The sequence below is a fragment of the Pristis pectinata genome, chromosome 2 (assembly GCF_009764475.1).
Source record: "Pristis pectinata isolate sPriPec2 chromosome 2, sPriPec2.1.pri, whole genome shotgun sequence".
In the NCBI taxonomy this organism is placed as follows: domain Eukaryota; kingdom Metazoa; phylum Chordata; class Chondrichthyes; order Rhinopristiformes; family Pristidae; genus Pristis; species Pristis pectinata.
Window position 1 is genome coordinate 18732170 of NC_067406.1, and position 24748 is coordinate 18756917.

General features: G+C 41.1%; 1 protein-coding gene across 4 annotated transcripts in view; it reads left to right on the forward strand.

Annotated features, from left to right (window-relative positions):
- zmat1 (zinc finger matrin-type 1) overlaps window positions 1–24748 on the forward strand; it is a 68273-nt gene that overhangs the window by 30533 nt on the left and 12992 nt on the right. The gene's annotated exons all lie outside the window — the stretch shown is intronic.

The following is a 24748-nucleotide window of genomic DNA, read 5'->3' on the forward strand; positions in this document are numbered from 1 at the left end:
TGGGCTCTGATTGAACTACCTGCAGTTTGAGAGGGAGAAGCTAAAATCAGATGTATCGGTATTACAGTTGAGTAAAGGTAACTACAGAGGCATGTGAGAGGAGCTGGCCAGAGTTGATTGGAAGGGGACCTAGCTGGGATGACGGTAGAGCAGCAATGGCAGGAGTTTCTGGGAGTAATTCGGAAGACACAGGATCAGTTCTTCCCAAAGAAGAAGCATTCTAAAGGGAAGGTGAGGCAATCGTGGCTGACAAGGGAAGTCAAAGACAGCATAAAAGCAAAAGAGAGGGCATACAATATTGCAAAAATTGGTGGGAAGCTAGAGGATTGGGAAGCTTTTGAAAACCAACAGAAGGCAACTAAAACAATAAAGGGAGAAAAGATGAAATATGAAGGTAAGCTAGCCAATAATATAAAAGAGGACACCAAAAGATTTTACAGATTATATAAAGAGTAAAAGGGAGACAAGAGTTGACATCGGACCACAGGAAAATGACACTGGAGAGGTAGGAATGGGGAACAAAGAAATGGCGGACAAACTGAATAAGTATTTTGTGTCAGTCTTCACTGCAGAAGACACCAGCAACATGCCAGAAATTCGAGAGTCAGGGGGAAGAAGTGAGTGTAGTAGCTATTACTAAGAAGATGCTTGGGAAGCTGAAAGGTCTGAAGGTAGATAAGTCACCTGGACCAGATGTTCTATATTCCAGAGTTCTGAAAGAGGTGGCTGAAGAGATTGTGGAGGCATTAGTGGTGATATTTCAAGAATCACTAGAATCAAGAATGGTTCCAGAGGACTGGAAAATCGCAGATGTCACTCCACTATTTAAGAAGGGAGGGACGCAAAAGACAGGAAATTATAGGCCAGTTAGCCTGACTTCAGTAGTTGGTAAGATGTTAGAGTCCATTATTAATGATGAGGTTTCGGGGTACTTAGAAGCTCATGATAAAATTGGCCAAAGTCAGTATGGTTTCCTTAAGGGGAGACCTGTTGGAATTCTTTGAGGAAGTGTCAGGCAGGAGAGACAAAGGAGAGTCGGTAGATGTTGTTTACTTGGATTTTCAGAAGGCCTTTGACAATGTGCAGCACATGAGGCTGCTGAACAAGATAGGAGCCCATGGTATTACAGGAAAGGTACTAGCATGGATAGAAGATTGGCTGACTGGCAGAAGGCAAAGAGTGGGAATAAAGGAGGCCTTTTCTGGTTGGCTGCCAGTGACTAGTGGTGTTCCGCAGTGGTCAGTGTTGGGTCCGCTACTTTTCACGTTATAAGTTAATGATCTGGATGACAGAATTGGTGGTTTTGTGGGCAAGTTTGCGGATGAGATAGGTGGAGGGGCGGGTAGTTTTGAGGAAGCAGGGAGCCTGCAGAAGGACTTTGACAGGTTGGGAGAATGGACAAAGAAGTGGCAGATGGAATACAGCATAGGAAGGTTGACAAGAATGATCCTGAAATGAAAAGGTTAACGTATGAGGAGCATTTGATGGCTCTGGGCTTATACCACTGGAGTTTAGAAGTATGAGGGGGGATCTCATTGAAACCTACTGAATATTGAAAGGCCTGGATAGAGTGGATGTGGAGAGGATGTTTCCAGTGATGGGAGAGTCTTGGACCAGAGGGCATAGCCTCAGAATAGAAGAATGTCCCTTTATAGCTGAGAGGAGAAGGAATTTCTTTAGCCAGAGGATGGTGAATCTGTGGAACTCATTGTCACAGACGGCTGTGGAGGCCAAGTCATTGGGTATACTTAAAGCGGAGGTTGATAGGTTCTTGATTAGTAAGGGCGTCAAAGGTTACGGGGAGAAGGCAGGTGAATGGGATTGAGAGGGAAAAATAAATCAACCATGATCGAATGGCAGAGCAGACGCAATGGGCCAAATGGCCTAATTCTGCTCCCATATCTTATGGTCTGCTACCTCAAAAATGATAAATCAAAAATGAAATATTATGTGTTGGAGCATGTCAAGGTTCAGAAAGAAGCAATGTTGGAACTACTAAAAAGCATTAGGATAGATAAGTCCCCAGGGTCAGACAGGATACACCCCAAGTTACTATGGGTAGCGAGGGAGGAGATTACTGGAGCGTTATCGATGATCTTTGAGTCCTCCCTGGCCACAGGAGTAGTACCGGAGGATTGGAGCATGGCAAACATTGTTCAAGAAAGGTAAAAGGGATAATCTTGGGAATTATAGACCAGTGCGTCTTACATCAGTGGTGGGCACACTATTGGAGAGGATTCTTAGGGACAGGATTTATGAGCATTTGGAAAGGCATAGTCTTATTAGGGATAGTCAACATGGCTTTGTGAAGGGCAGGTCATGCCTCACGAGCCTACTTTTAAGGAAGTGACAAGACAAATTGATGAAGCTAGTGCGGTGGATGTGGTATATATGGATTTTAGCAAGGCATTTGACAATGTTCCTCATGGTAGGCTCATTCAGAAAGTCATGAGGTATGGGATCCATGGAAAATTGGCTGTGTGGATTTGAAATTGGCTTGCCTACAGAAGGCAGAGGGTGGTTGTAGAAAGGGAGTGTTCAACCTGGAGTTCAATCCGGAGAAGTGTGAAGTGATACGCTTTGGAAGAAAGAACTTGAAGGCAGAGTACATGGTTAATGACAGGATTCTTAGCAGTGTGGAGGAACAGAGGGATATTGGCGTTCAAGTACATAGATCCCTCAAAGTTGCCGCACAAGTGGATAGGGCAGTTAAGAAGGCATATGGTGTGTTGGCCTTCATTAGCCAGGGGATTGAGTTCAAGAGCCGAGAGGTAATGTTGCAGCTCTGTAAGACTCCGGTTAGACCATACTTGGAATATTGTGTTCAGTTTTGGTCACCGCATTATAGGAAGGACATAGAAGCTTTGGAGAGGGTGCAGAGGAGTTCTACAAGGATGATCCCTGGGTTGGAGAGCACGTCTAATGAGGAGAAGTTGAGCGAGTTGGGGCTTTTCTCTTTGGAGCGACGGAGGATGAGAGGAGACTTGATAGAGGTATATAAGATTATGAGAGGCATAGACAGAGTGGACAGCCAGCATCTTTTCCACTGGCCAATACAAGAGGTAACCATTTAAGGTGCATGGAGGAAAGTTCAGGGGAGATGTCAGAGGTAGGTTTTTTACACAGAGAGTGGTGGGTGCCTGGAATGCACTGCCGGGGATGGTGGTAAGGGCCATACGATAGGGTCATCTAAGAGACTATTAGATAGGCACATGGACGAAAGAAAAATAGAGGGTTATGGGAGGTGAAGTAGAGAGCGGGATAGATTGAATGGGGATAAGGTTTATATAGGTCGGCACAACATCATGGGCCGAAGAGCCTGTACTGTGCTGTACTGTTCTACGTTCTATGTTTCCACTCCAGCTGCATTCATCTGAATATTGAAGTTACTGCTGATATTGTCTTTTGAGTCTCACTTACTCACTTGGGAAAATACAGAAAGGTACATTGTACTATTTAACAAAATATGGTGTATTTATGGGTCATTTGCCTAAAATTTATCCCCGTTTCATTAAAAACAAGTTAATTGGTCATTGATGTCATTGCTGTTTAGAGGAAGCTGCTATGTGCAAATTAGCTGCTATGTTTTTCTGCAGAACTGACTACATTTCCTTTGGTCTGGAAGACTTTCTGGTTACTATCTACTCTGTAGAATCCCGAGAGGCATGGAAAAACTAATGTAGGGGTGAGAGAATTCATCAAAGGTGCTGTCAGTCTGTGAGCAGTAATTTATCATTTCATGTGATTCACTAAAGCCCTTTAATGGTTTTTAAATAGACATTGTTAATGCCATCCTGTGACCAGACACTTGCTGTATTGAGAAGAATCTATATACTACCATGTGGCCTTTTCTTGTTTTTATGGCTGCAAACATTGACGAGTCATATCGAACATTAATTTTAGTTTTATCAGCTACTCAGCAGCATTACATCAATAACTTGACTTCCTGTCATCAGGCTTTTGAGATCTTTTCAAAAAGTCATTAAGTATTGTTCCATGATTCTGAATGTGCATTTGTAACCACACTGTTTTACGGCACCAATTTATCTCCTCAGCAACCTCGGAAAACACACAGCAGTCACAGTAGAGTAAAAATGAAGCTAATCAGTCTACATGGAAAGGCCAAATATTGGTGTAGATAGCTTCCGTTGTTCTGTCTGAGAGGATTGGGAAGAGAAATCACTTTCTAATTAGTCTAATTGTTGTCTCAATCAGCAGTTTTTTTCATTAGACGATAACACAGGAATTACAGAAAACCCTTTTTAAATCAGATCGAAGGATTCAAACCATTAGGCCAGTGGTTTAGATCACATTTGCAATCAATTGCAGACACTAAGGCTGATAAAAGACTGGCACTCTAACCTACTGGCTAAAAATAAGCAAGTCTGATTCTTACTTGAAGTAACTGTCATAATAGAATTTTGATCAGAGTAGTGGAAGGTGGTATTGAGTTGAATTTTGTTCTTTCATGTATGAAATCCTGCTGTAATTCCCGGTCAGACTGGTCTTACTACAAGTACACATCCCTAGGAATTTCATTGCATAAGGTTATTTTTGTTTTCTCGGTTTTATGTATTTCACTTTTTTCTTCTCCGGTGAAGCACAGTAATGAAGATTTCCATGCCTTTGTGTCAATTTGGCTCAGTTGGGCACCTCCCGGCATGTCACCCTGTGGCCTTAAAATGATTTCTGTATCAAAGGTACATTGGATGATATTATTCCCATGCAGCATTTATTTTGTAGCATTGCAGTTGAACTTGGAGCAAATTGCTCCAGAGGGGTGGTCATTGTTCATCACTCCCATGACATATAGGTCCCCCTAATAATACTATGGCTTGGAGCCCTCTTATGAAGATCCCATATGTATCCTTAATTGTTCTGTACCTTCCTCACACCACTACCCAACAATATTGCGATTAATCTGCCAAGGCCCAGGCCTGACTTTGTAATCCAACAATATCCAGGGTCTGACCTTTCACTCTTCTGACTCCCAGCCATAAGCTCACAATCTATTAAGATCCCTGATGGAAGATTTGATCTCAAGCAACAAACAATCTGCTGGACGAACAACACAAGGGGGTTGGAGGAAGGTATAGGGGGGATGTCAGAGGTAAGTTTTTTTACACAGAAAGTGGTGGGTGCATAGAACACACTGCCGGCAGAGGTGGTGGAGGTAGATACATTAGGGACATTTAGGAGACTCTTAGATGAGAACATGAATAATAGAAAAATGGAGGGCTATGTGGGAGGGAAGGGTTAGATAGATCTTAGAGCAGGATAAGATGTCGGCACAACATCGTGGGCTGAAGGGCCTGTACTGTGTTGTAATGTTCTATGTAACATCTGTGGGAGGAAAGGAATTGTCGACGTTTCGGGTCGAAACCCTGCATCTCCACTGATTCCTTTCGCCCCGTCCCTGTCCCAACTTACCAGTGGTTGATAGCTATCTAAGTCCCTGAACCTGGCCTTAGACCAGATACTAGATGAACCACCTTCACTACTGAAATGTACAAAGCCTGTTCAATGGTGTCCGAAACCTTGATTCATTGGCTTCCCTTGCATATCGTTTTGGGTACACTTGAATTTCAAGGCCACGTTACAAGAGGGAAGAATTGGTCATAATTAAGTGACAGTTTGGTAAAATCCCTCCCCTACCCCCACAGAACTGATATAGGAAGTAGAAAATGTTATGATTCTATAGAAGGATGATATTGAAGCAGGCAGAGAGGACCCTAAAGACTTTGCAAACCATATTCTAGTGATAACTTAATACAAATGTAAACTATTGCAAATACTGGAAATCAGAAATAAAAACAAAAAATGCAGCAAATAGCAGGTCAGACGGCATCTGTGGAGAATGGAAGAAAGTTAACATATCAGGTCAGTAACCTATCATGACAACAGTACTGACTAAAAACAAAATTACCTGAATATTAACTCTTTATTTCTCTATCAATGCTGTCTGACCAGGGATATAGCATTTTCTGTTTTTAATTAATATCAAGGCTGTAAGAACATAAAAACATGTTATTTCTTTCTTTATTTGTTCACCCAGATTCAAATAGTATTTGTGATTGACTAGGAAAAAAATGTTACCCTACAGAGCATTTTAAAGAAAATTGTATACTTTTGCACTTTGATCAGCTTCTTATATTCCATTTATGACTTCATGGTGCTAGTGTCTTGTTCTCTTTTTCTTTTCTATTGTTAACTAGACTGCAAACTAATGCAAGTTCCAAATGGGGAAAATGTAACTACCTAGATTTTAGTGATTATAGTTTATAATTGTATGTATTACTATTACCAACTGCATTACAATGATATGGTTTTAGCTGTACCTGCATGCTTTGAAAGTTTCGTATTGTTTTCTTTGGTGGACACAAATGTGTCCAGGCAGAATAGTCTAGTCTCCGGTCTTCTTGGTCCTCTTTGCCAATAAATCAAGGGATCTCTGTCAAGTTTATGTAGAATTACACACAGTGTAAACTTCCACTCTACAGTATGAAGTTTGAGACCTTGAATGGCAGGTCCATCGTTGACAGTCCTAACAGTGACAGACCTAAATGTTGCTCTTCCTTGATAGCCTGGGAACCCAGGTACTTTGACGTTGACATTGACATTGCCACTCTGAGTGAGAGAAAACAGGCACTGGAACCTGTTAAATTAAATCATCATCCAAACAAGAAATCACAAAGATGTCCACATCACCTGTGCTATGATGGGTATTGATGAATATTGGACTGATCACCCCCTCATTATTATGTTGTCTCCATCAACTTGTCCTCCAGATACCAGTGTCAACAGTAACATTGCTGCAAGAACGTCAGTGTTGAAGGACCCAACGATGCTGCTAGCTTTTCTTAGGCAGCACCTTACAGACAACCTGTCAACTCCCAGCCAATAGTTGCTGCAGCCTCCACAACATATTGACTTCCCTGAAGTCCACCACGATTAGTAATTGTGAAGAGACTCTTGTTTTCTCTACCAAGAAGAACTGTGAATCAACAACACAGAAAAGACCAGTTACCCAAATGGTCTGTGCCAATGCATATACTCCATACATCACTCCCCCCACCCCACTCACGTCATCTATTCACATGACATTTCCCCCATACATTTTTTAGCTTCCTCTTAAACACACCTTTACTACTGACCTCAACAACTTATTGTGGTAGTAATTCCACAACCAGATTGATTAATTATGAAATCTTGGGCTCAGTTTTAATTCTCAGACCAGAACATAAATAGCATACTCTTAAGATTAAAATAGCAGATCAGAAGCTCTGATGATATTGCCAGAGTCTAACCTGCATATTTGAAGAGGACTCTAGCAGCTTTGGGCAAATCTGCTCGTCATCTGCAATGCAATACCGCAATTGACCAGATTGGTGTGGTTCACTATCACTCCAGAAGAGAGATGAAATTGATATCCCTGTGCTGACTTATTAACTTAACATTTTCTGTAGCAATTTTAGAGAAAAAAAACATGAAGTGCTGGAAATCCTCAGCTTGTCAGGGTGTCGGAAACAGTTTTGAAGACAGGTCTTTGTTTATTCTGTTTCTCTTTCCACTGATTTTGAAGATATGTGCTATTGAAGATTTGCAACATCCACGGTGTATTATTTTTGTACCAGTGAAAGAATGTTTTGGAAAGCAGATAATTTAGAGGTGTAGACTTACTTGCATTGGTGACGCTAGTCAAATGAACTGAAGATAACTGTTAAACGTATCAATGAGAACTTCAGAACCTTATAAGAGGGATGAAATTATTAAGAAAGTCAGCAAGTCTCTGCTGAGAGTTATTTAAATCCTCTGTAATGTAAAAGTACTTGTAACCGTTGAAGGTTTAAACCTGAGTATGGTGTTGAGATAGGGGATCAGGCACGATTGTATTGAATGATAAAGGGCAGAACAGCCTAATCCTGTGCCTCTAAGTGATAACTTTACCATTGAGGGAGTGCAGCAAAGATTCATCAGACAGGCTGCTGAAATGGCAGGTTTGCTATATGTGGAGAGATGGAATGGTTTTGGGCTTCGGAAAAATGAGAAGTGATCTCCTTGAAGCTAACAAAGTTCTTACAGGGTGCAACAAGGTGAATACAGGGAAGACAGTTCCCGTGGCTGAGGAATCTCCAAATAGGAGTCACAGTCTCAGATTAGGAATTAGTCCATTTAGGACTAATGAGGAGAAATCTCTTTAAGCAGAGGTTGGCAAATCTTTGGAATTCGCTATCCTTGAGGTCTGCAGAGTCTCAGTCATTGAGTTCATTCAAAACAGGGATTGATAGATTTCCTGGTATTCGGGAATAATGGGAGATGGTGATATTGCAGTAAGATAGAGCAGTGGTAGAATATCAACCACGATCTTGATGAATGAGCCGGGATAATGAACACAGTGGAACTGATGGTCTGGTGTAATTATTTTAATGCAAGAAATATTACGGGTAAGGCAGATGAGTTTCAAGCCTCGATTAGTACATGGAACTAATGTTGTAGCCATGACAGAAACTTAGTTGAGAGAAGGGCGGGACTGGCAGCTTAACATTCCGGGGTTTAGATGTTTCAGACGTGATAGAAAAGGATATAAAAGAGGCTGGGGAGTTGCTGATTAGGAAGAATGTGACCACTGCACTTAGAGAAGACATCTTGGAGGGTTCATCAATCAAAGGTGGAGCTCAGGAATAAGGTTCAATCACTATGTTGGGTTTAGACTAAAGGTCTCCCAATAGCCAGTGGGAGATAGTAGAGCAGTTATGTAGGCAGATCATGGAAAGGTGTAAAAACAAGTATTGTTTTAGTGGGTGATTTTAACTTCCCTAATATTGATTGGGACTCCCTTAGTACTAAGGGCTTATTTGGAGCAGAATTTGTTAGATGCATCCAGAAGGGTTTCTTGACACATTATGTAGATAGTCCAACCAGGAGAAGGGTGGTACTAGATCTTGTACTGGGGAATGAGCTTGGCCAGGTGATCGAAGTTTCAGTGGGGAAACATTCTGGGAACAGTGATCATAATTCCAAAAGTTTTCAGTTGGTTATGGATAAGAATAAGACTGGTTCTCTGGTGAAAGTGCTAAATTAGGGAAAGGCTAAATACAACAGTGACAGGCAGGAGCTGGAGAAAGTCGATTGGGAGAGGCCTTTTGGAGATAAGTCCACATCTGACATGTTCAGAACCAGCATGTCCCTGTGAGGCTGAAAAATAAAAATGGCAAGGTTCAGGAACCTTCGATGACAAGAGATGTTGCAAATTTAGTCAAAAAGGGAAAGGAAGCATATGTAAGATTTAGGAAGATGAAATCGGACAGGGCCTTTGAGGAAGCAGGAAAGAAAAATGGGATCAGAAGGGCTGAAAGGGGCCATGAAATGTCCTTGGAGAGTAGGATTAAGGAGAATCCCAAGGCAGCTTATACATAGATTAAAACAAGAGGATGACTAGGGTGAGGGTAGGACCACTCAAAGACAAAGGACGGAACTTACGCCTGGAGCCAAGTGAAGTGGGCAAGATACTAAATGAGTACTTTGCATCGATGTTAACCAAGGAGATGGAGAGTGGTGAGATCAGGGGGGGGTACGCTGATATTGTAGGGCATGTTGCTATCAAGAAGGAGGAAGTGTTGGGTCTCTTGAAGAACGTTAAGGTGGATGTCCACAGAGCCTGATAGGAGCTATCCCCAGGTTATTGAGAGAGGCATGATTGGAGATTGCTGGGGCCTTGATGGAGATCTTTGTATCCTCTTTAGCCACAGGTGAGGTCCCAGAGGACTGGAGGATAACCAGTCTTGTTCCTTTGTTCAAGAAGGACAGAAGGGACAAACCAGGAAATTATTGGCTGGGATCCTTACATCAATTGAAAGGAAAGTATTGGAGAAAGTTCTTAGAGATAAGATCTACTTGCAACTGGATTGAAAGGATGCAGAGCTGGGCTGAGAAGTGGCAGATGGAGTTCAGTCCGGAGAAGTGTGAGGTGGTACACTTTGGAAGGACAAACTCCAAGGCAGAGTACGAAGTTAATGGCAGGATTCTTGGTAGTGTGGAGGAGCAGAGGGATCTGGGGGTCCATATCCACAGATCCCTAAAAGTTGCATCACAGGTGGATAGGGTAGTTAAGAAAGCTTATGGGACGTTAGCTTTCATAAGTTGAGGGATCAAGTTTAAGAGCCACAAGGTTATGATGCAGCTCTGTAAAACAATGGTTAGACCACCCTTGGAGTACTGTGTCCAGTTCTGGTCGCCTCAATTTAGGAAGGATGCGGAAGTGTTGGAAAGGGTGCAGAGGAGATTTGCCAGGATGCTGCCTGGTTTAGAGAGAATGCATTATGAGGAGAGACTAAGGGAGCTAGGGCTTTACTCTTTGGAGAGGAGGAGGATGAGGGGAGACATGATAGAGGTGTACAAAATATTAAGAGGAATAGATAGACAGCCAGCGCCTCTTTCCCAGGGCACCAATGCTCAATATAAGAGGGCATGGCTTTAAAGTAATGGGTGGGAAGTTCAAGGGAGATATCAGAGGAAGGTTTTTTACCCAGAGAGTGGTTGGGACATGGAATGCGCTGCCTGGGGCGGTGGTGGAGGCAGGTATATTGGTCAAATTCAAGAGATTACTAGATAAGCATATGGAGGAATTTAAAATAGAGGGATATGTGGGAGGAAGGGGTTAGATAGTCTTAGGCGAGGTTTAAAGGTCAGCACAACATTGTGGGCCAAAGGGCCTGTATTGTGCTGTACTGTTCTATGTTCTATAGATGGTCAACATGGCTTCGTGCAGGGGAGGTCATGTCTTGCAAACTTGATTGAGTTTTTTGTGAAGGTGACAAAGATGATTGATGAGGGTAGTGCAGTGGATGTTGTATATGTGGACTCTAGTAAAGCATTCAACAAGGTCCTTCATAGATAGGCTGATCCAAGCAATGGGACACATGGTTGGTTGGTAGATTGGATTCAAAATTGGCTTGGCCGTAGAAGACAGAGGGTAGTGGTGGAGACATGTTATTCTGATTGGAGGTCTGTGACCAGTGGTGTTCCACAAGGATCTGTGCTGGTGCTTCTGTTGTTTGAGATATATATAAATGATTTGGATGAAAATGCAAGTTGGCTGATTAGTAAGTTTGCAGACAACACAAAAATTGGTGGAGTTGTGGATAGTGAGGAATGTCATCATAGTATCCTTTGACCAGTTAGAAATATGGACAGAGAAATGGCAGATGGAATTTCATCCAGACAAGTGGGAAGTTTTGCACTTTGAGAGGTCAAATATAGGAGGAAAGTATACGGTAAATGGAAGGCCCCTTAGGAGAATCAATATACAGAAGGATCTTGGGGTGCAAGTTTATAGTTCCCTGAAAGTGGCAACACAAGTAGAAAGGGTAGTAAATTGAATATAAAAGTTGGGAAGTCCTGTTGCAGCTGTACAAAACTTTGGTTAGCCACATTTAGAGTATTGTGTGCAGTTCTGGTCACTGCATTACTGGCAGGATGTGGAGGGTGCAGAAGAGATTCACCAGGACATTACCTAGTTGGAGAGTATTAGCCAAAAGGAGAGGTTGGACAAACTTGGATTGTTTTCTCTGGAGCATCGGTGGCTTTGGGGGGGGGGGGGCGGGGGGAGGGGGTGGGGAACAGGGGACTGTGACATGATAGAAGTATATAAAATTATGAGAGGCATAGATAGTGTAGATAGTCTTTTTACCCAGATGAAAAAAAACAATGATGCTGGAGGAACTCAGCAGGCCAGGCAGCATCTGTGGAGAAAAGCAGCCGGTCAACGTTTCGGGTCAGGACCCTTCTTCAGGACTGAAGATAGGAGAAGGGGAAGCCCAATACATAAGAGGGAAAAGCACAGCAGTGATAGATGGACAAAAGAGGGGAGGCGGGGTGGGCACAAGGTGGTGATAGGTAGATGCAAGTAAGAGATAGTGATAGGCAGGTGCGGGGGAGGAGGGGAGAGCAGATCCACTGGGGGATAGGTCAAAGGTAAGGAGGAAAAAAGGGATATCGATATTTAGATATTAGATATTGATTTATTAGTCACAAGAACATTGAAACACAGTGAAATGTGTCTTTTTGTGTTACTGAGAATGTGCTGGGGGCAGCCAACATGTGTTGCCACTCTTCTGGCACCAACATAGTATGCCCAGAGCTCCTAACCTGTTCGTCTTTGGAGTGTGGGAGGAAACCGGAGCATCCAGACGAAACTCACACAGACACACAGAGAGAATGTACAAACTCCTTCCAGATAGCAGCAGAAATTGAACCTGGGTCGTTGGCGTTAAGAGAGAGAGGCTAGGAAAGGGAAGAAAAGAAGAGGCGTGGTGGGTGTGGGGGTTACTTAAAGTGGGAGAATTCAATGTTCATACCATTAGGCTGCAAGTTTCCAAGACGAAAATGAGGTGCTGTTCCTCCAGTTTGTGCTTGGAATTCTCCTGGCAGTGGAGGAGGCCGAGGACTGACATATCTGTGATGGAGGGGGAAATGAAGTGACTGGCAATGGGGAGATGCAGATCGCGATTACGGACGGAGTGCAGCATCATAGTGAGTTCCTCCAGCATCGTAGTGTTTTTCATTTAGATTCCAGCATCTGCAGTCATTTGTTTCTCTAGTCTTTTACCCAGGGTGGAAATGTCAAATACTAGAGGGTGTAGTTTGAAAATGAGAGGGGGAAAGTTTAAAGGAGACTTATGAGGCAAGTTTTTTTACACTGAGAGTGGAGACTGCCTGGAACACGCTGCTAGGGGCGTTGGTAGAAGCTGTTAGACAGGCGCATGAATTGGCATCATGATTGGCACAGACATTGTGGGCTGAAGGGCCTGTTCCTATGCTGTACTGCTCTATGTTCTATGTAGAAGTCCAGAGTTCTTTGAAGGTGGCAATGCAAGTAGATAACATGGCTAGGAAGGCATATGGGATACTGGCTTCATTAGTCGTGGCACTGAAGACAAAAGCAAGGAGATTATGCTGTAACACCATAAAACTTTGGTTTGGCTTCAACTGGAGTACTGCATGCAGTTCTGGGTGCTACATTGTAAAAAGGATCTGATTAAGCTAAAGAGGGTGCAGAGAGGATTCATCAGAATGTTGCCTGGGATGGAGCGTTTTAGTTTTGAGGGAAGAATGAAGAAGCTGGGTTGGCTCTCCCTGGAGCAGAGGAGGTTAAGAGAGTACTTGGTTAAGGTATATAAAATTGAGTGGTATAGTTAAGCTAGACTGCAGGAAATTTCTCCCCATTTCAGAGGTAGTCAAGAAAAAAGGACTTTTTTTAGGATAATGGGGAAGAGATTCAGAGGGGATCTGAGGGGGATCTTTTTCACCCAGAGAGTGGTTGAGTATCTGGAATGCACTGCCCAAGAGAGTGGTTGAAGCAGGATTTGCTGACAGCATATAAGAAATTTTTAGATGAGCATTTGAATTGCTCAGGCATAAAAGAGTACGGTTGATGCTTGCTGTTTACAAAGTATTGAGCATGTTTAACAGCATTTTTTGGAACACGAAACCTTGAGTAAGTTTGTCCACTTTTCTTTCTTCCCTTCTCAACCTGCAACTCATGGTTTTTTTAAATCATAAATTGCTGGAAGTGGGGGTGATAAAAGCATTGCAAAAATCAAACAGGCATGTGAGACCTTTGGGAATGGTCGGATCAGCACTTTGTATCCTTAGCTAATAATAAAATTTTAAGAAATGAGAAAGGGAATTAAGAACTAAATTCGACAAATTAAAGAGAAACAGAGGAAATATCGCAACCCCAATAAACTCACCAATATTTTCCCAGTGTATTTGGGCCATTAGTGTATTTCTTTTTGTTGCTTTTTCAGCACAAGGAGGAACTGGAGTTTTACCACCATCGTGTTAACATTGCCGACAGGATTGTTGTATTGAAAATGTATTGTCATCAAGGAGGGTCGAGTTGAAAGCAGATTTCAAACAGTGTTGGGATTTCAGCAAACGCCCCACTGTTTGTTCTTTTTTTCCTGTCTGATCATTGACCTTTAAGATGCTACTCAGCTGACAGATGGCTGTTCCTATTGGAAAAGAGGAACTCAGAGAAGCAAACAACAGCTAAAAAGCAATTGTATGTTTATGCCTAAACTGGGGGGAAAAGGTTCACCACTTATCATAATTAACAACTGCATTGATTATTTAGTTTTCTTATCAGTTCACTGGGCTGATGCTCTGCTGCCATCTGATGGACAGAGGATGGGCCCTACCTTCTTATTCTCTCATGAGATTGGGAAGTCTCCAGCAAGGTTCATCCCTAGTTGCCATTGCAATGGAGAATTCCTTTCTTGAACCACATGGTGAAGGTATTCCTACAGACCCTTAGGTAGCAAGTTCTAGGATTTTCAGCCAGAGACAATAAAGGAACAGTGATAGATTTCCAAATGAGAGTGGTGCATGATATGGAGGAAGTCTAGGAAGCGGTGGCTTTTTCATGCCCTTCCAGATGTTTAAGATTGCAGGTTTGGAAATTGTCATTGAAAACTCCTTGTTGGTTTGCTGCATTGCATTTTGTTGTTTTATTTAAGGAATGAATTGACCTGTACGATTGGTATGCAAGACAAGTTTTCCCACTGTACCTCGGTACAAGTGACAATAATAAACCAATACCAATATGGAATATTGCTGGCAAAACCAGTATTAAATGCCCATCCCTAATTGCCCTTGAGAAGGTAGTAATGAACAGCTGTCTTGAACCAATGTAGTCCTTCTTTTGATGATATTTCTACCGGGAGCTCCAGGATTTAGAACCAGCAGCAGTGAAGAAATGACAGTATATTTCCAAGTCTGGATGGCGTGTAACTTGGAGAACATCGTGCAGGTGAAGGTGTTGCCACGAACCTGCTGGTTTGGTTGATACTAAAGGTAGTGGGTTTAGGAGATTCTATCAGAGATGGTAGATACTTGAGTCATGGTGGAATCTTGATAGAGTGAATCATCTGGCTGCTTTGTCCTGTGTAGTGTTGAGCTTCCTGAGTGTTGGTGGAACTTCAACTCATTCAAGCAAGTGGTGTGTATTCCATTACCCAGCTTACCTGAGAATCAAAAGAAATGTAGTTGCTGGAAATCAGAAATAATAACAACTAATGTTTCTGGTCTGGGACCCTCCATCAGATTTGGAAAAACATTCTGATGAAGGATTCCAGACCTGAAACAGTCTTTCTCCTTCCTGACCTGCTGAATGTCCACTGGTTACTTGTACTGCAAAGACGGTGGAAAGGACAAGGAACACTTACTGTCCAACCTAAGACTCAACCTTGTAGTTAGAGTATTTGTGTGGATGGTGCAGCTTCTGGTTAGTGGTGATCCCCACTTCCCAACCATGCATTAATGGTGGATGGTTTGGTAGTGATAAAGCCATTGAGAAACAAACAGAGAAACTTGAAACCTCAAAGTCAAACGCAAGTTTATTGTCATCTGCACAAGTGCAAGTATGCACAGGTGCAATGAAAAACTGCTTGCAGCAATATCACAGACACATAGCATCATACAAGCAGCATTCACAAGAAAAACATAAATTAAACAATTTTTACAAGAAAGAACACAGAACAAAAAAAAGTCCATTTTAGTGCAAAGTGATTAAGGTGGCCGTAGTGTTTCCAAACTCTAGTGATTAGTGTTGTGCTGGTTGGTTCAAGAACCAAATGGTTGAAAGGAAGTAGCTGTTCTTGAACCTGATGGTGTGGGACTTCAGGTTCCTGTACCTCCTACCCAATGGTAGCTGCAAGAAGAGGGCATGGCCCAGATGGTGGGGATCTTTTTGATGATAAATATTGCATTCTTGAGGCATTGCCCGCTGTAGATAATACTGAAGGTGGAGAGGGAACTTTAATGGAGATGGTAGTCTTCTGGCATGAATGTTACACGTCATTGATTATTGAACACAGCATTTCTTTCTGTTGGGCTGCATTTAATAGAAATCATACTCCTTTTGTGTCTAAAATTAACTCTACTAAGCATTTATTATATATCAGAGTAGACTTCAGTTTACTCATTGGGAACAGCCAGTACTCCCATTCTGTTTGTTTTTTGCTAGATCATGGTAGAATTTATTTTGTCTAGAAGCAAAGTACTGAAGATATTAGAAATCTAAAATAAAACTGAAAATCCTGGAAATACTCAAAAGGTCAGGCAGCATCTGAGGAGAGGGAAACAGAGTAAATGTTACAGGTTGATGATCTGTAATTTTTGACAGAAGGTCATCAACCCGAAATATTAACTCTTCCTCTCTTCACAAATGTTGCCAGACCTGCTGAGTACTTGTAGAATTTGTTCTGTGTCAGTTTCATAAGATTGGATCAAGGGTTCTTTGTACTTAAAACCGAAAGTAGAACAAATAGTTTGTCACTAGAACTTTGTAGTTTTTAGACACTGTATGGAGACTATAAGTTAATATTTGCATAAGATAAATGAAAGATATTCTCCTAGTGTTATTGTTTTGAGCCAATTGCCTTAAGAAAGGAATTTTTCAATATTTTTCCCTGTGTTTTCTAAGTAGAAATAAGTGGGAGAGCAATGTTTGGTTTGCGTTTGATCTCAATACTCATGCATCATGAGTATCAGGGAGGCTTGAGGAGCCAGTGGGCTTTGCATGCCAATATTTTATACATCTGTAAAATGAGCATTCATTTAGGAAGTCTGTGATAATTATTTTTTTGTGTGAGGTGGCTAATTAATTTACCATTCTTTGGGGAAGGGTACTAGCAAAGTTGTAAAATGATCCAAGAAATGTTGACATAGAATAAAAAACAAACATACCACTACCACACTTTCCTTCTGTGTAAATCCAGAGCTTTAACATTGGCATACCATGCAGGTGTACTATTGCTTTGGTGTACCTTTATAGGAAACTCATGACTTCCCTTGAATCCTGACTAACACTGTTGGAAGTGAGGAAGAGTTTTTTAGATTTGCTTAATCTCTGAAGTGAGAAGAAAAAGTTACAAAGGAAAAAGGAGTTTCAAAAGGAGGAGGGATAGGTTGACGAGGCTCTTTCCTTCTCTGTCAATGTCAAGAGTGAAGAAATTGCAGTTGTGCACCAGTTCCTTTGAAGATTTTGAATTTCTGGAGAAGGCTGTTAACTGACATATGAAATCATTATGGAGGGCCAGCTGAAAATAGGCAAGTTATTAGCTTCCTGCACAAATGGCTGTTAGGCCTTATTTGTCATTCTAACATAATTTGACCTTTTAGTTATGTTGCTCATATAATAAGTGTTATCACTTTACCATCTATAGTAATTACCTGTTCTTTGTACCGTACTGTATGTGTCCTCTTTTTCTTTGTACCACACATCAATAAACTAGTCGTAGTAACACCAGATGTTCAGATGCACATTGCTAGCAAATATAAGAACTGTATCTAAAACAGAAAGTCCTTTGATACAGCTACATAACCTACATTTATGTTTTAAAGTCAACAGCAGCTTGCAGCTGAGCAGATGTATGTCTTAGGAGGGCATGGTAATGCATTTGATAGATGCAATTATTGCTACTTTTTGTTAAAAGCAGATGACGTATTATAAGTATGAGCACAAATGTCTGACATCCAGAATTGTTCTAAAGCAATCATTTGGTAGGAAAATCTCACAGTAAACATGCAAGTGCCAAAACTAGGAACGGTGGTAGTTAAATTGCCAGAAAAGTAATCTAAAGACCAGGACTAACAAGCAGAGGCACAAGTTCAAATCCCCACTGGAGCAGTTGTGGAATTAAATTAGGTTGATTAAATAATCTGGAACTTTTAAAATACATCGCCTTGGCCATTGCCAACTCAGAATTACCGATGTCATAAAAATTCATCTGATTCACCAATGTGCTTAGTCATACAGCATAGAGATCTTATAGAGTCATACAGCATAGAAGCGGGCCCTTCCACCCACCAAGTTGCTGCTAACATCTTTGCCAATCTACACTAATCTTATTTTCTCACATTAGGTCTATATAATCCCATGCCTTTCCTATTTAGGTGCCTGTATAAATATCTATTAAACATAAGATTGTATCTGACTCCACCACCTTCTTTGACAGCGAGTTCCAGATATCAACCACATTCTGTGTTTAAAAAAAACACTTTGCCTTCTGATCCTGTTTAAAACTCCTCTGACCTTAAATCTATGCCTTCTTGTTTTTGATACTTTTCTATGGGAAAAAGATTCTGACTATCTACCCCATCTATGCCTCTTATGATTTTACACACCTTTATCAGGTCACCTCCCAGCATTCTTCACTCTAAGGTAAACAAACAACCTATCTTCCCATAACTACTGTCCTCCAATCCAGGCAACATCCTATTCAATCTCCTCTGCACTCCCTCCGTGCTACCACAGCCTCCTATAGTGTGATGACCACAACTGCACACAAAACTCCCAAGTGCAGACTAAATTGTGTTTTGTAAAATTGCAACATAACATCCTAACTTTTGTATCCTATACCTTGACCTATGAAGGCAAGCAAGCTATATTCCTTCTTCATCACCCTATCTACCTGTGTTGTCACTTTCAGGGAACTATGGACTTGAACCCCAAGGTACCTCTGTTCATCAACATTGCTTAGCACCATACTATTTGCTTTATATGTCCCTAGCCCTATTTGACTTCCCAAAATGCAGCAGCTCGTTCTTGTCTGTCAGCGCTCCACCCAACTTTCCATCTGATCTACATCCTGCTGTAGCCTTAGACAACCGTCTTTGCCATCTGCAACACCACTGACTTTCATGTCATCTCCAAACTTACTAATCATACTTGCAACACTCACATCCAAGTTGTTAATAGATATCACAATCAACAAGGGTCATTGCAGCAATCCCTGCAGTCCAGCACTGATTTCCAATCAGGAAAGCATCTTTCCACCACTACTCTATGTCTCCTATCACCAAGCCAACTTTGGATCCAATTGGTCAATTTGTCTAGAATCCCATGTTCCTTGACCTTTTGGACCAAGTGGAACCTTGTCAAATGCCTCTAGTAAGTCCATATAGGGAACATCTACCATCCTGCTTTCATCAATCTTCTTAGTTACTTATTCAAAAAACTATCAGACAAGTGAGGCAGGATTCCCCCCCCCCCCCCAACACTAAGCTATGCTAACTATCCCTGATCAACCCCTGCCTTTCCAAATGCACATAAATCCTATCCCTTAAGATTTTCTCCAATAATTTCCCTACCACTGACGTAAGACTCCCCGGCCTGTAGTTACCTGGCTTGTCCCTGATTCTCTTCTTAAATAAAGGAACAACATTAGCTATACTCCAATCTTCTGGCATCTCGCCAATGGCTAACAAATTAGCAGTAATCTGTCAGGACCCGAGCAATCTCATTTGTTGCTTCCAATAGTAACCTGGAATAGATCTCATCTAGCTCTGAGGATTTATCATCCCTTATACAAAACATGACATCTAAAACCTCCTTCTTCATACTGACCTGCTCCACATATTCACTTTCTTCCATGTCCTTCTCCTTGGTGAATACAGATGAGAAGTATTCATTTAGGATCTTGTCCACATCAACTGGCTCCACATGTAGGCTATCACTTTGCTGTCCAAGTGGACTCAATCTTTCCCTGTCTAGCTTATTGCTCCTGATATACATATAAAATGTCCTGGTATTCTCCTTAATCTTCATGGCCTGTTTTTGCCCTCCTAATTTCTTTCTTAAATTCTGTCCTACACAATCTATATTCCTCAAGAGACTCCCTCGATCCTAGTTGCCTATACCTGTCATGTTTCCTTTTATTCCTTCAATATCCTGTTATCCAAGGTTCCCTGATTTTGCCATCTTTGCCTTCCACCCTTACAAGAACATGCTAGCCTTGAATTTTAACTAATCCTCTTTCAAAAGAACTCAGCTTGTCAGTTGTTGTTTAACCCACAAGCATCTGCTCCCAATCTAATTATGCTGTTGAAATCAGCCCCCTTCCAATTAAAGACCTTAATTTGAGGACTAACCTTATTCCTTTCCATAACTACCTTGAAATTTACAGAATTATGGTCACTGTTCCCAAAGTGTTCCCCGCTGACATTTCATTTCCTAACATAAGGTCGAGTACTCCCCCATTTCCGGTAGGATTCTTTACATATTGTCTCAAAAAACTTCCTTCCGCGCACTTAACAAACTCCACTCCATTTAAGCCCCTTACACAAAGGCAAGGCCAGTTAGTATTGGGAAAGGTAAAATTCCCCTCTACTATAACCCAATTGCTCTTATACCTTTCTACAATTTGCTGACATATCTGTTCCTCTAATTCCTACCGACTATTGAGAGGCCTATAGTATAATGCCAGCAAAGTGATTACCCCTCTCTTATTTCCGTCCATATGGCCTCATTGGACAATCCATCCAGGATATCTACATACTTCCATTATGTTGCACAACATAGTAAGCCAAAGGGCCTGTCCTGTGCTGTACTGTTCTATGTTCTACATTCTCCCTAATCAGTAGTGTGATTTACCCGCTCCTCTTTTGCATTCCTCTCTGACATGTCTGAACCTTCTGTATCCTGGAACATTAAACTGCCACAGAAGCTCCTGTCTGCTCCTCTCACTAACAAATCCCCACCACTACTGCTCGCCTAGACTTTGCCTTCCCCTGCTGTGCTTCCAAACCAACCGTGGTGCCACAAACTTGGCAGTCACCGCTGCTTTCCTCTAAGAGGCCATCCCCTGTGTGCAGTTCTGGTCGCTGCACTGTAGGAAGAATATGATAGCACTGGAGAGAATGCAGAGGAGATGGTAACAGGATGTTGCTTGGATTGGAGGACTTCAGTTATGGGGAGAGATTGGTTGGGCTTGCTTTTCCTGGAGCAAAGAAGGCCGAGGGGTGACCAGATAGAGCTAAATAAAATTATGAGAGACATCGAGAGGGTAAATAGTCAAAACCTTTTTTTACTTGGGAGGATATCAAAAGGAAGAGGATGAAATAACAGTAAGATGCTGGAGGAACTCAGCAGGCCAGGCGGCATCTGTGGAGAAAAACAGACGGTCAACGTTTCAGGTCAGGAACCTTCTTCAGGACTTCTTCAGTTCTTCTCCACGGATGCTGCCTAGCCTGCTGAGTTCCTCCAGCATCTTGTTGTTTTTTCATCTAGATTCTAGCATCTACAATCCTTCGTTTCAAAAGCAAGAGGATGTAGTTTTAAGGTGAGAGGTTTAAAGGGGATCTTAAGGGTAGGTTTTTCACACACACACAGTGCTTGATATCTGGAACACGCTGCCAAAGGAATTGGTGGAATCAGATACAACTTCAATGTTCAAGAGGCATTTAGACAAGCATTTAAATAGGCTAGGCATAGAGGAATATGGTCCTAATGTGGGCAAATGAGATTGTTGTAGGTGGGCATTAAGGTCGTCAGGGACATGGTGGGCCAAAGGGCCCGTTCCTAAGCTGTACAACTTTATGACTCTATGTATTGACTTATATTGACTTCAAAACTTTAACTGTAATCTAATTGTTCCCAATCTTTTTGAATGAAAGCTCCACTTGTACTTACTCAATAAAATCATGGCAGGCTTTATGGGAGGAAATCTGCTGCCTTTATTTGGTCTGGCCTGTATGTGATTTTAGACTCACCGCAATGTGATTGATTCTTAACTAACTGAAGTAGTCTAGCAAGCCATTCAGTTGTAACCTGAGTTATATGTTACTGTAGTTCAAGAAGGCAGTTCACCATAACCTTCTCAAGGAGGATGGACAGTATATGCTCACCTTGCCAAGAGTAACCACCCCCACAAATAAAATTGAATAAGTATTTAATATAAAATTGAATGTAATATCACATTAAAGTACAACATCAACCTTTAATAGTTGACATTATTGTGCCTGTATAGAGAAGGTATAGAGAAGGTGATTATCTCAACAAGCCCAAAAAGGTCAAGCTATGATCTTTGAAAATGATTTAAACTGTTTAATATAGGAATGGGTGAAAATTTTTCTAATACATTATTGACATGTAAAACATAGCTATTTCTCCCTTCAGAGATGTTACCTGCTTCCAACATCTTCTGATTTCATTTTAAATTGCCATTGTCTGGTGTATTTTATGAAAGAATATTGGTGTTGATTGCATTCTGAAGTAGAAGGACAGAAGTTCATTTCTAAGATGCTGAAGTGAAGGTTTTTGTGGTTGTCATCCTTCAAATTGTACATTGTATGGTTAGAACTTGAGATATTTCTTTGGGACGTGGTAAAGTGCTATATACAGTAAATGGACCATCACTGACCTCATGAAAGAACTTCCACTTAGGCCCAGTCTGCTCTTTCCTATGTAACTTTTTTTCCTTTTGACGTACATATCTAATTCCCACTAAAGAGGGTGCAGAAGGAGATTCTCAAGGGTGTTGCCAGGACTGGATAATTGTAGCTATGCGAAAAGACAAGATAAGCGAGGGCTGTTTCCTTTGGGATGAAGGATGCTGAGTGGAATTTTAAATGAGGTGCATAAAATTATAAGGAGCCTAGAAATTCCATCGTAATGACCTATTTCTCTTAACAGAGGGTTGAAAAACCAGGGAGATTGATTTAAAGTAATTGGTCGAATGATGAGAGAGGATACGAAAATGTGTTTCACCCTAAGCTTGAGAGGAGTCCAGAACTCACTGCCTGAAAGATTGATGAAGGCAAAAACACTCCTCACACTTAAACAACACTCAGATGTGTACTTCTAGTGCAGTTATGCTGGTTAGCCTTTTACAATCCGCATAGATATGATCAGCTGAATGACTTACCTTCTGTGACATAAATTTTATATGTTCCAATGAATCACTTTTGCAAGCTTGTAGTTCTCTTTCAGCAATCTTAAACGTTAATAGCTTCAGTTTTTTAACTGCTGTGCTGCCATAGAGGCTGGTGCTGCAATGAATTAAAATGCTGAGAGAATAACAGAAGTTGACCTAGTTTACTGAGTGCATTGAATGCGACTTTGAATTGGAGCCAACATAAAAACCATATCTAATTGAAACTATTTTATGCCAATTTCAATACATCACCTGTGATATCAGCACGTGAGATTAGATTGCAGCCAATTTCACAATCAACGTAAAATGAAGTGCAATGTAGGATACAATTCCCACTCAACTGAGCGTTAAAAAAAGTAATAATCTTTATATGTAGCCTAGCACCACAGACACATGTAGTCTTAACTAACAGTAAATGAAAATTTAAAAACTACAGCATATGAAATAAAAATAGAAAAGGTTAGAAAAACTCAGCAGGTCAATCAGCATCAGTGGAAAGAGAAACAGTTAAAGTTTTAGATCAGCCTGAAACAATAACAGTTTCTCTTTCCACAGATGCTGCCTGGCCTGCTGAGATTTTCCAACATTTTCTGTTTTTATTATACTATTAACTAACTTCAGGAACAGAAATAAGATGAAGAGTTCCAGACCTGAAATGTTAACTGTTTCTCTTTCCACCAATGCTGCCTGACCTGCTGTGTTTTCAGAATTTTCCATTTTTACTTATCTGCAGTTTTTTTTTTGATTTTCAGTTAGTTTCAGAGGCACTGTGATATGAGAATACAATAGTTATTTTACCGGATGAGGAATGCAGAGATGTGATCCATAGACATGAGTTAAAATCCCAATACGGCAGCTAGGAAATTTAACATTAATTGATAAAACAAAAAGATAGTATCAGTGAGAAGACAAGAAGAGAATTAATATCGTCTCAGGCAGATGCTGTCCTCACCAGGTCTGGCCTATGCTGTATGTGACTGCAGAGACACAGTGGATTTTGAACTGCTAGGCAAGTCAAACAGCTTTAGGGGCAACTAGCATTAATCCAAAGTGACACTTATGTTTCTGTCTGCCCACAATTTTTACCTAACCTGATGTTTATTTCCAGCATTTAATGATTTTATTTTAGAGTCTCCATCCAAAACAGTAACATCCCTTTTTGATGGATTGCAGTGGTTTGTCATAAAGACTTCACCCCTTTGTGTTGAATATCCATTTTAATGTTGCATGATTTGTTTTTCTGACAAATAACGTACGTAACAATGATGTGGAAATTCTGAACACATTTTATTGGGTTGTGAAGGAAAGCTAGCCAGAGGATAAATTTTAACTTCTAGCATATTACTTTAATACATCTGAAAATGATGATTTCTGCTGTCAGAATCTTCCTTCACCATTTTCTGTGAGCTTGTTAACTCATTGGAGTTTATTATTACTCTTAGATGATTTTGCAGGCAGTCTCCTACATGGTTGTCTGCAGTTGAATGTTTTATGTACTTCCTCCTCCTGTCACTAGTGGGCACTATTAGGGCAGTGTTGCACCTGGGATAAGATTAATTTTTGCCTTTGACTCAGGGCTGGATATTTGTCATGCTCTTGATTCGAATATATGCGCCACAAAGATTTTCTTTGGTAACAGCAGAAGATGATCATGTCACAATTTCTTAAAACAATTCCCATAACCACGTGTCTTTCTCTGATTCAAATATATGAACATTTTCTCTTTAAAAGATACAGTTGTGCAGGTGAACAGTATAATCCCTCCAAAGCCTGTTATGCTCTGATGGAACTTCATATTAATAAATGTTCTGTTATACTTGGTTTAAAAAAAATACTTCTTTCAGTCTTCTAGCAGTACCAATGGTTGGTTTTGCTGAGCACTCTGCAAATGCCCCATTTTTCCTCCTGTTATTACAACTCCTATGTTTAGTTACATTTGTTGTTGTACTTGATAGAGGTGTACAGGATGATAAGAGGCATAGATCAAGTGGACAGTCAGAGGATTTTTCCTAGGGCAAAAATGGCTCACA